Source organism: Ambystoma mexicanum, chromosome 6q (assembly GCF_040938575.1).
Source record: "Ambystoma mexicanum isolate Mex_15411 chromosome 6q, UKY_AmexF1_1, whole genome shotgun sequence".
NCBI lineage: Eukaryota > Metazoa > Chordata > Amphibia > Caudata > Ambystomatidae > Ambystoma > Ambystoma mexicanum.
In genome coordinates, this window is record NC_090937.1 from 1,449,318,253 (window position 1) to 1,449,327,790 (window position 9,538).

Consider the following 9,538-nt stretch of genomic DNA (forward strand, 5'->3'; position numbering starts at 1 on the left):
ACAGAGAAGGGAGAAGGAAAAGAAAAAAGGATTGAGAGATGAAAGAATCAGGAAAAAAGACAGGCAGAAACAAGAGCAGTTATATCACGAAGAGCAAGAAAGACAACGCGATCATATGCAGAGAGCAGCTAATGATCAGGACAGACAGGAGCAGCAGAGAATAGAAGAAGAGCAAAGGATACAAGAGAAAAGAATAAAGAGACAAAGGAATGAGGAAATTCGAAGGGCAAATGAACATAGAGATGCAAAGAAAGAGGAAGAAGATAGAGTCAGAGAGGAAGCAAGGAAGCACAGAGAATTTGTTGACGACGTAGAACATAAGCGAAGACAGAGAGCACATGATCTTGAATATCGGGAAAGAGAGGTTAAAAAACCTGATCCAGTAGTACATTGGGAAGACATAGAAGAATTCTTTCCTGAGTACAATTCAGTACCAGGCATGTCTATGGCAAATATCGAGGATGACTTCGACACCAGAAGCATCGGAGAGACGATGGATAGAATATATGATGAAATGGGGCTAGAACAAGAACCCCAAGGGGAGGTGGAAGACGAGTGCCTGAGAGCACTCAGCTTTACGATGCTGACGACGTCTCCCGAAGTACTAGAAATAGAGAACTGTCCCTAGATAGGTTGGAAATCAGTAAGAACAAAGAGGATGCGAGAAGTTGCACGAGTTGGGCACAGACAATGTCAGACACAGAAAGAGAGGAACATGAAGAAAAGGAGGAAGAGAGGAAACGTGAAAAACGATTCTCAGGAGGGAAAGGGATAAGATGGTCAGGTTCTAGTGGATCTGCAACGAGGGCATCAGAGCCAGCCACACAGTCAGACCGACAAGAAGAAATATCTTATGGTCAGAGGGGGGTGTCTCCATCACCCTATGTGAGCCGACTAAGGACATTGCCAGGTAGGCGGCAATGCGGGAATATTACTCCTGCAATAGACAGAAAATCAATGAGAGAAGAGAGAGAGGGCTATGCATCCCAATTTCCGTTGCTTGAGAAAGGAGGAACGAGACCAGAGTATATTCCATGGCCACACTTGGATTGGAAAAACCTGAAAAATAAGCTTCCAATGCTGTCATTGGAAGCCGGACAATGAATACACAAGCTAGAAAAAGTGACGTGAGGGAACACGTTAGCTATAGTGAATATCAAGGGTCTTTTAATCGCCATACTTGGTGCTAGAGCTGACAATGTATGGACACGGGCAGGTTACCCTGGTGTGATCACAGTTAATACTGTGCATGACGGAGCACTGTTTAACAATTGCAGAACCGCGGTATGGAAAGCATTACGATTACTTTATCCGGATACTTCCGACATGGGAGCTGTCATGATACGAAAGATGAAGGAGTCGGGGAATCCTTTGCTTTACATTCAGAATTTCCAAGACGCATGGGTACTCAAGACTCGTGAATCTTGGGGGAAATCTATACCTGTAGTTTACTATAGATTATGCCAAAGGCTGCCAGATCAGGTACAGAAATGACTCAGGAAATTGATAGGAATCGAGGCCAAACCGTGGTCTGAAATACAGTTGACTATAGCGCACTATTGCAGACTGCTGCAAGAAAGGAATTGCAAAAAAGAGGCTGCACAAAAACCAGAAAATGGAAAATGAGTGCAGAAGAAATTGTCAAAATATGCCATTGAAGGGGCAAGGATGGCCAGCACATACGGATCGAGCATGCAGCAGGTCAACAATCCACAACAGAGTAATCAGGGCAATACTGGGTTTTACCCTAGAGGAGGAGGATTTACAAGAAGAGGATGTCAGAGTAATCAGGGAGTCTTTCAAAACATGCAAAATCAGACCACTACCAAAATGTTGGGTGTGTGGGATGACAGGGCATCTAGCACACACATGATATAGCACACACATGAGGTATGATGCAAAACGACCAAGGAACAAGAGCAGGTATGGTGAATCCACCTGCGTTTTTACAACAGGGAGGAAATGGAGTTGCACAGAATCACACAGTGCAACAGCAAACGCCAGGAGCACAACAAAGCTTGCAACCTCAGAATTTTATGAGTTTTCCTCAAGGACAATCTCAACAGTCACCGATACAAATGTCACAGACAGTAAGTGTAGGACAGGCTGTGAACTCTGGAGAGCTAACACTGGTGATGGGGGAAGTCCATTCACGCAAAATGGGACAAAGTTGTATATGGACAGCTCACTGGGAAACCTGATGTGTTCTATCCTATCAGTGACACCAGACCCTCACCATTAACCAAGGGTAGATGTTGTTATAGGGGATAAAGAATATTCCTTCTTAGTTGACACGGGTGCAACACGTTCGTGTATACAATAAGGCAAGTTTTCCTTGTCCGGCGATGCTATAAATACTCAGGGCTTCACGGGAGCTACAAGTTGTGTACCATTTACAGAAACACTTCCAATCTCTATAGGAGAATGTGATATGAATGTACCACTGTTATATTCAAGACAAACCCCAGTAAATATCTTGGGACTAGACCTAATGACAAAGTTAAACATGACAATCTTGTTCACAGAGAAGGGCATAGTATGTTCAACTCCAGGAATGCACTATTTGAAAGTATGCGAGATGATTAGAGCATACGCAGGACACACAGCTATGAGAGCTATCCCATTAGAACCAGAAATATTCGCGTATGGAGTACGTGTGCTAATGGCTAATAGACAAGTGAAACATTTGGAAAAATCAACATAGGTAAGATGAGATAAAATTGTCCTTTGGGTTAGATATGCCCATCTCTGAAAACTAATTGCTGTACTATGCAGCCAAAATATACAGCACCTTGTCCTAATGAACACCTAATCTGTGTACTCTATATGATACAGGAATCTGAAACCTGTCTGAATACAACTATATTTCTCTTTTAATTTTCCACCAACCCAGGCCAAATAAAGAGAGGCCGTGAGCAGTGAACAATAGAAGAGGAACAGATTGCCAAATCCGTCATAGGCCAAGGTCGTGTCATCTAATAAAGAGGGGATACGTGGAATAAGGTAAATTTACCTTTGGGAATCAACAACCCAATGCTAATAGATCGTTGGAGATTTAATCTAATAGAAATGTTTTCCCATCTTGTTTTTCTAATATAGAGAAAAGGGAGTAGCTCATAGCTAGTTCTAAAACATCTGAATAAAGAAGGAGATTGATCTGTTTTGGTTGCCATAGAATTAACAGCCACCAATATTGGGAAGACCACCAATACCTGTCCCACAGGTAATTTGTACCACTTGTCTGTGCTTAAATTAATTTCCATCTAGGCAGGAAGATAATGGACTAATACATGGGAATAGGATCCCATAGAAGAGAGAGTTACAAATGTTATGGATATGACAGAATGACAGCGTGAACTCGCAAGTGTTAAGGGGGGATGTCCCTAGGAAAAAGGAGGAACAATAAAGATAGGGTAGATTGTACCCATCTAAAAATGTAATCGAAAAAATTAAAATGTATGATTGACACTACATTATATGAGAGGTGAATAATAGAGCCCTCTATATTCCTTGTGTTTCCACAGAATATCAGCCAGAATTTGACCTAGAGCTTTAACCAAAAGAAATAAGAAAGAAAACCTAGAAGTTTGGTGAAATCCAAGAAAAAGGAGCAATTCAAAAATTAAGATTGTTTTTATCTAATGTGTTTTTCTTCCCCTGAAGAATTTCCTGGTGGTATGTGAGTTGGTAATGAGGAATGAAACATGTCAGGAATGTTTGCTTGAGGAATGAAAGAATGGGTGACTGGTGAACCATCGGTATAGGATATTGGAGATACTCATACACAGTATTCTATGATAATAGGAACTGTGACTGAGTACCCCAATGTGTTACTAAAAAGCAATAACATATTACATTTTAAAATGAATTGTCTTTGTGAGATAAATCATAGATTATGCTTGCCAGCCTAAGAGGTGATTAGTTGGTGTATATAGAAGTGTACAAAATATTCATTGTTTAAAAAAAGAAAACAAGGAAAAAAACTTGTTGGTTGATTGCATAGATATCAAAATATGTATTTTTTTTATAATTGGAATGAAAATGTCAGATATATATTTTTATATGATGAAAATAAAACTGTGATATTTTTTATACAAAATCATCTTGTAGTGTATTGGTTTAATTGAAAGTAGACATGCGCTTGTGGTCAATATTTGGTTCAGCGGTGGAAAGCAAGGGACCTCGTGCACATATAATACTACGTTGTGGGCAGTGTGCTAAAGAGGGCTGTTGCACAAAGGTCCGAGACATAAAAATAGGTTTACAACCTCTAGTCTCCTTAAGTGTTATGTGCTAATGGCAGGGCTGCCATGCTTTGCAGACAAAACCATGAGGACCCAGATGAATTTGTCTTTAGGCCAAGAATACCTATGCACAAGGAAAAGGGACAAGTATTTCCCTTGGTGATACTCACAGCCATAATACGAGGGTAAATGGCTTTGATCAATGGTTGTGATGACGAAGGCCGGCAATGGTGGACAGTAATCACCATTGAAGAAGGATACAGATTGACTGACATCACTGATGATGATCTGTTTGACGTGCAAGCAGATGGGGAAGAAAGAACAGTTGAGGTAAATCTCACTTTCTGGGTGAAAATGATCAAAAGAGAAGTGCTCCAGAGGATGATGTTGGCACAGAACCGTCCTGAATATTTCGAGGACGACATGGCCCAGGTGCTTGTCTCAGTATGGACCACAGGCCCCTATGACGTAGGATTATTGAAAGGAGTCTGAGAAGTAAAAATTAAACTGAAGCCAGGTGCAATTTTACCAAAAGCACAACAGTATCCCATGTCCAGGGAGGCAGATGAAGGAATTTTCAAGACAATTTCAGCTATGATGGATCATCATAGTGTCGTCAGAGTCGTCATGCAACACCACGGTTTAGCTGATTAAAAAATCAAAGGGACGGTCTTGGAGACTAATTCAGGATTTACACCCGATAAATGATATTATAGAGGCCGAGTTCCCTTTAGTCCCTTACCCGGCTACAATCCTATGTAATATATCTGTTGAGGCAAAATATTTCACAGTGATTGACTTGAAAGATGCATTTTTCTCAATCCCACTGTACCGAGACTCACAAGATCTGATGTCATTTACGTTCAGACAGATGCGTCTGAAAAGCACGAGCCTACCCCCAGGGGTATTATGAGTCTCCTTCAAGAGTGTTGTCTTGCAATATGTGGATGACATCTTAATTTGCAGCAGAACAGAGGAAAGATGCATACGCGATTCTATTCAACTATTGACTATATTGGCTGAAAAGGGGTATAAAGTTGACAAAGAAAAGTTACAATATTGTCAACAAGAAGTGTTGTACATAGGCCAGCTGATCTCACATGAGGGGAAAAGGGTTACACCAGAAAGGGCTGAAGCCATACTGAACACAGCCAAGCCACACACGATAAAACAGATGCAGGGCTTTTTAGGTCTTTGCAGGTCTTTGCAATTATGTCAGGGCATGGGTCTTCTTTGACTACAGCTCATATACCAAGCCCTTGTTACAGGCCCTAAAGACGGCACAGGTGACGAAAGGAAATGTTGAATGGTCTGAGACAATGGAAGAAGGGTTTACAAGAGAGCCTTTTGCACGGCACCAGTTTTAGGGATTCCCAACTATTCCCAACTATGCAGAGGAATTCTACTTGTTTTCACGCATGAATGGCAGCGTTATGACGACAGTGCTCATACAGAGAACCACATTGGGGTACAAGCCCCTGGCATATTACAGTGGAAATTTGGACCCAGTAATGAGAGGCCATTTTCCCTGCGAACAAAGTTTAGCTGTTGCAGCGTTCACCATAGAGAAGGCTACAACCATTGTGATGGGATGCTCCATGACGTTGTACGTCGAGCACGCTCTATTCGCTATTCTAGAAAAACCAAAGGGCACATTGACATTGCAGAGAGCTGCTGCCTATGAAGTGATCATATTGAATCCATCGCTTAAAATAGTTCAATGCAAGATAGTGAACCCAGCTATGTTCATAGCAGAGTCAGTCACTGAAGGAGAATCGATCCATGACTGCGCAAATTATGAAGAATTCTATGATGAACTTCCCAGCGTGAAAGAAAATGCACTGGCAGAAGGAGAAATTGTCTTTGTTGACGGTTCTTCGAGAATCGATCAAAATAATAGGCAAAGATATACAGGCGCTGCTCCGATGAAGCACATAGCAAATGGAGAATTTCGAGTACTCATAAGTGCACGATTACCATCTCACTATTCAGCACAGGCTGCTGAATTATTGGCGTTGATACTCACGATTGAGAATCACGCAGACCAGGAAGTAACGGTGTACAGTGACTCTGCCTATGTGGCAACAACAGTACACGCAGGCTTAGAGTGCTGGAAAAGGAGGGGCTACCTCAGAGCGGACGGCATGCCAGTACAGCATGCAGCCCTACTGGATAGGCTCATTAAGGCACTACAGCTCCCAGTAGACATAGCGGTCGTGAAATGCGCCACACACACGAAGAGGACAGATTTTATCTTGCAAGGAAATCAAGCAGCAGACACAGAAGCCAAGCGTATGGCATCCAAGGGTGAGACCATCATGGATGTGGAAATCACTGATGTGAACGAAAAAAGTATTGTTGCACGAAGTGAACCTGAAAGCTACAATAACATGGGGCAAACCCAGTTAATGGAATTCCAAGGGAAGGCAGCACAGGAGGAGAAAAATCTCTGGAAGCGGCAAGGGTATTCTTTAAACCCCTCTGAAAGCTTGTGGCAACAAGACAGCACTGGTAAAACAGTAATGCCTATAGCCCTGTTAAAATTAGCATTGGAACAGTTGCACTATCCAGCGCACATGACAAAAGAGAATCTTGCGGCAACGTTCGCTGAAGACTGGTTTATACCGAACTTAGCAGAGCATGTTGCATTTTGTATGGTGAACTGTATAATCTTCCAACAGTTCACGGCTGGGCATACACTAAAGGTAATTAGAGGAGTCATCCCAAGGCCAAATTGACCTTTTCAGCACTTGCATGTCGATTACGTCGATATGATTCAAGTATATAATGGGTACAGGTATCGAATTGTTGTGGTGTGTCCATTCTCTAGATGGATAGAAGCAGGTCCATGTACACACCCAGACTCTACCTGTGCGGCCAAATTTCTAGTGAGAGAGGTATTTCCCAGGTGGGGAGTATGTGAAGTCATGAGATCAGATAACAGAGCTCACTTTGTAAACTAAGTTTTTGAACAGATTCGCTTGTTGCTTGGTATAAAGCACAAGTTCTCGTCGGCGTATCACCCGCCAGGTAATGGAATATGTGAGAAGCTCAACGGCTTGTTAAAGGAAAAGATAGCCAAGTTGAAGTTTACTCTAAGAAAGGGATGGTTACACTGCCTTCCTTTGGTGCTGTATGTACTCAGAAACCAACCTGGTTCTGACCATCATCTTACACCGCATGAAATAGCAACAGGGAGAAGCCCCAAGACAGAGCTAGATGTGATGCCCAGCTGACGAGAGAAATCCTAGGGTATGAAAGGCAACATTACTTGAATTGCATGACATCTTGTCTTACTGTAATTTCAGGCCAGCTGCAGCGACAACGAAAGGGGTGCAGGGCAGCACAGAACACAGAAGGAGATACTACTGCAGTCACAGCTCAGAGTCTATGTGTTCCATCAATCTTCCCTGGAGACAGCGTCCTGGTGAAGAATCACACGAGAAAGAAGTGGGACGAGCCAAGGTTTAACGGTCCCTTTTCAGTGGAAGATATCACTCCCTCTGCAGTAAAGCTACAAGGAAGAAGAACTTGGATCTTTTTGGGTGACATCAAGCCATACATCGAGAAGGCCCCCTGCCCGCACCGCAATGCGTAGAGACTACAGACGACGGGGAAGAACCACAGCACATGCAGGCGAGATCCATGATGAGGAAGAAGGACGTATGACCAGCAGCAAAGCAAAGACAATAAACGTTTGTGAAAAGTTGTGGCTTCCTTTTTGAACATTCCTCTGAGCAAAAGAGAGGATAGGGACATAAAAAGGGACACTCTGTGCATCCTAGTTGCAGGGTGAAGAAGAAAAGAGCATGTATAAGCCACAACATAGTCTGTTGACTTTGAACTTTGGACTGAGGCATACTGAAGCCTTGACAAGAAAAGAATATGCCAAATTTTGATCAAGGACACATAAATTGGAAGAAAATACAGTATCCAGATTCTTTCAACACAGAGACTTTGTTTGGAATCACTTATGGTGTCCCACAGTAGTGACATCACTAAGGACGTGTTAATATATTTCAAGCTAGTACTGAGATCATATCCGTCATCGGTGGGGAGGCTCACCAGCATCACTAAATTTCTTCAAGATCCTGAAAACGAAAAGACAATTAGGAGGCTGCTCACTGTGATTGGCGAGCAGTTCCTCCAGCTTCCGGAGTACAGCGAAAAAAAACCAAATGTCCCAAGCAGAGGAAGAAGCAAATAGGCTTATCAACGTACTGTTCTTTCGCCTAATTGAAGACTGTCCCGATCTTGTTGGGAGAACACAGACGTTTTGACATTTCCTCAAGATCCAGCAAACACAGACATTTAAGTATAATCCTGAATGAAATTATCATCCAAGTTGCTCTCCACGCACACCGAAATTGTAGAAACTGCTCACAGTGAGTGAGGGCCAAACAGTTCCAAACAGCAAGGGCAGGACAAATGTCCCTGTTAACAGAATATAGCAGGTTGGCAAGTAATATCTTTTTTGGCCTAATCAAGAATTTCCCAGAACTTGTGGGGAGACCCGCCAGTGTTGACGTCCTCACATTCATCAGAGACCCAGCTAATTCTACACAGATGAGCATGCTCTTGCATGGTATCGTGATGCAAGTTGAACTTTCTAACCATCAACAGAACTATCTGAGGAGATTTTAAACTTTCCGCCGAGGGACAGATCGAGAGGGTATTGCCAGAGACTTCACTTTTGTTATACTGACAGGAACGACATGTCTTCTGGAGTGAAGCAAATAAGAGGCACCGATTGGGAACTTGTGTACTTTGAACATGCACAGTAAAGAGACTTGCTGAATTATTACTCGATTTTGTCATTTCCTCATATGTAGAAAAAGAAACTGTATCCTGAGACAATAAATAATCCATTGTTCAGGCAAAGAGGGACAATTGTTTTAGTACCTGCAACTCACAAGCAGAACCAGCCGAATCGAGAAATAATATTGTCTAAGAGTGTATTGAAAGTTAGTATCTTTCAACAGATGATTGAGATGGGGAATCAAAATAGCAACCTTGTGCTCCCTCGGGAGGAGAGACGCTCTTATTTTTCTGGAACTAAATGCTAAATTAACCTACAGGGGTATCATGTATTTATATATTGTAGTCATCACTGTTTTACTGTCACTGATGATTAGAACTCAATTTTATTTTATTGGTGCACAAAGTGTTCCAATTCCAGTGCACCCACCTAATGATACACGCATGAAACCTACAAAGACACCCAGACCTTAGATAGTCATTCCAGTCCCTAGGAGGTCTGAGAGCGGAATGGGTTAACTTGAGATGGATGTGAT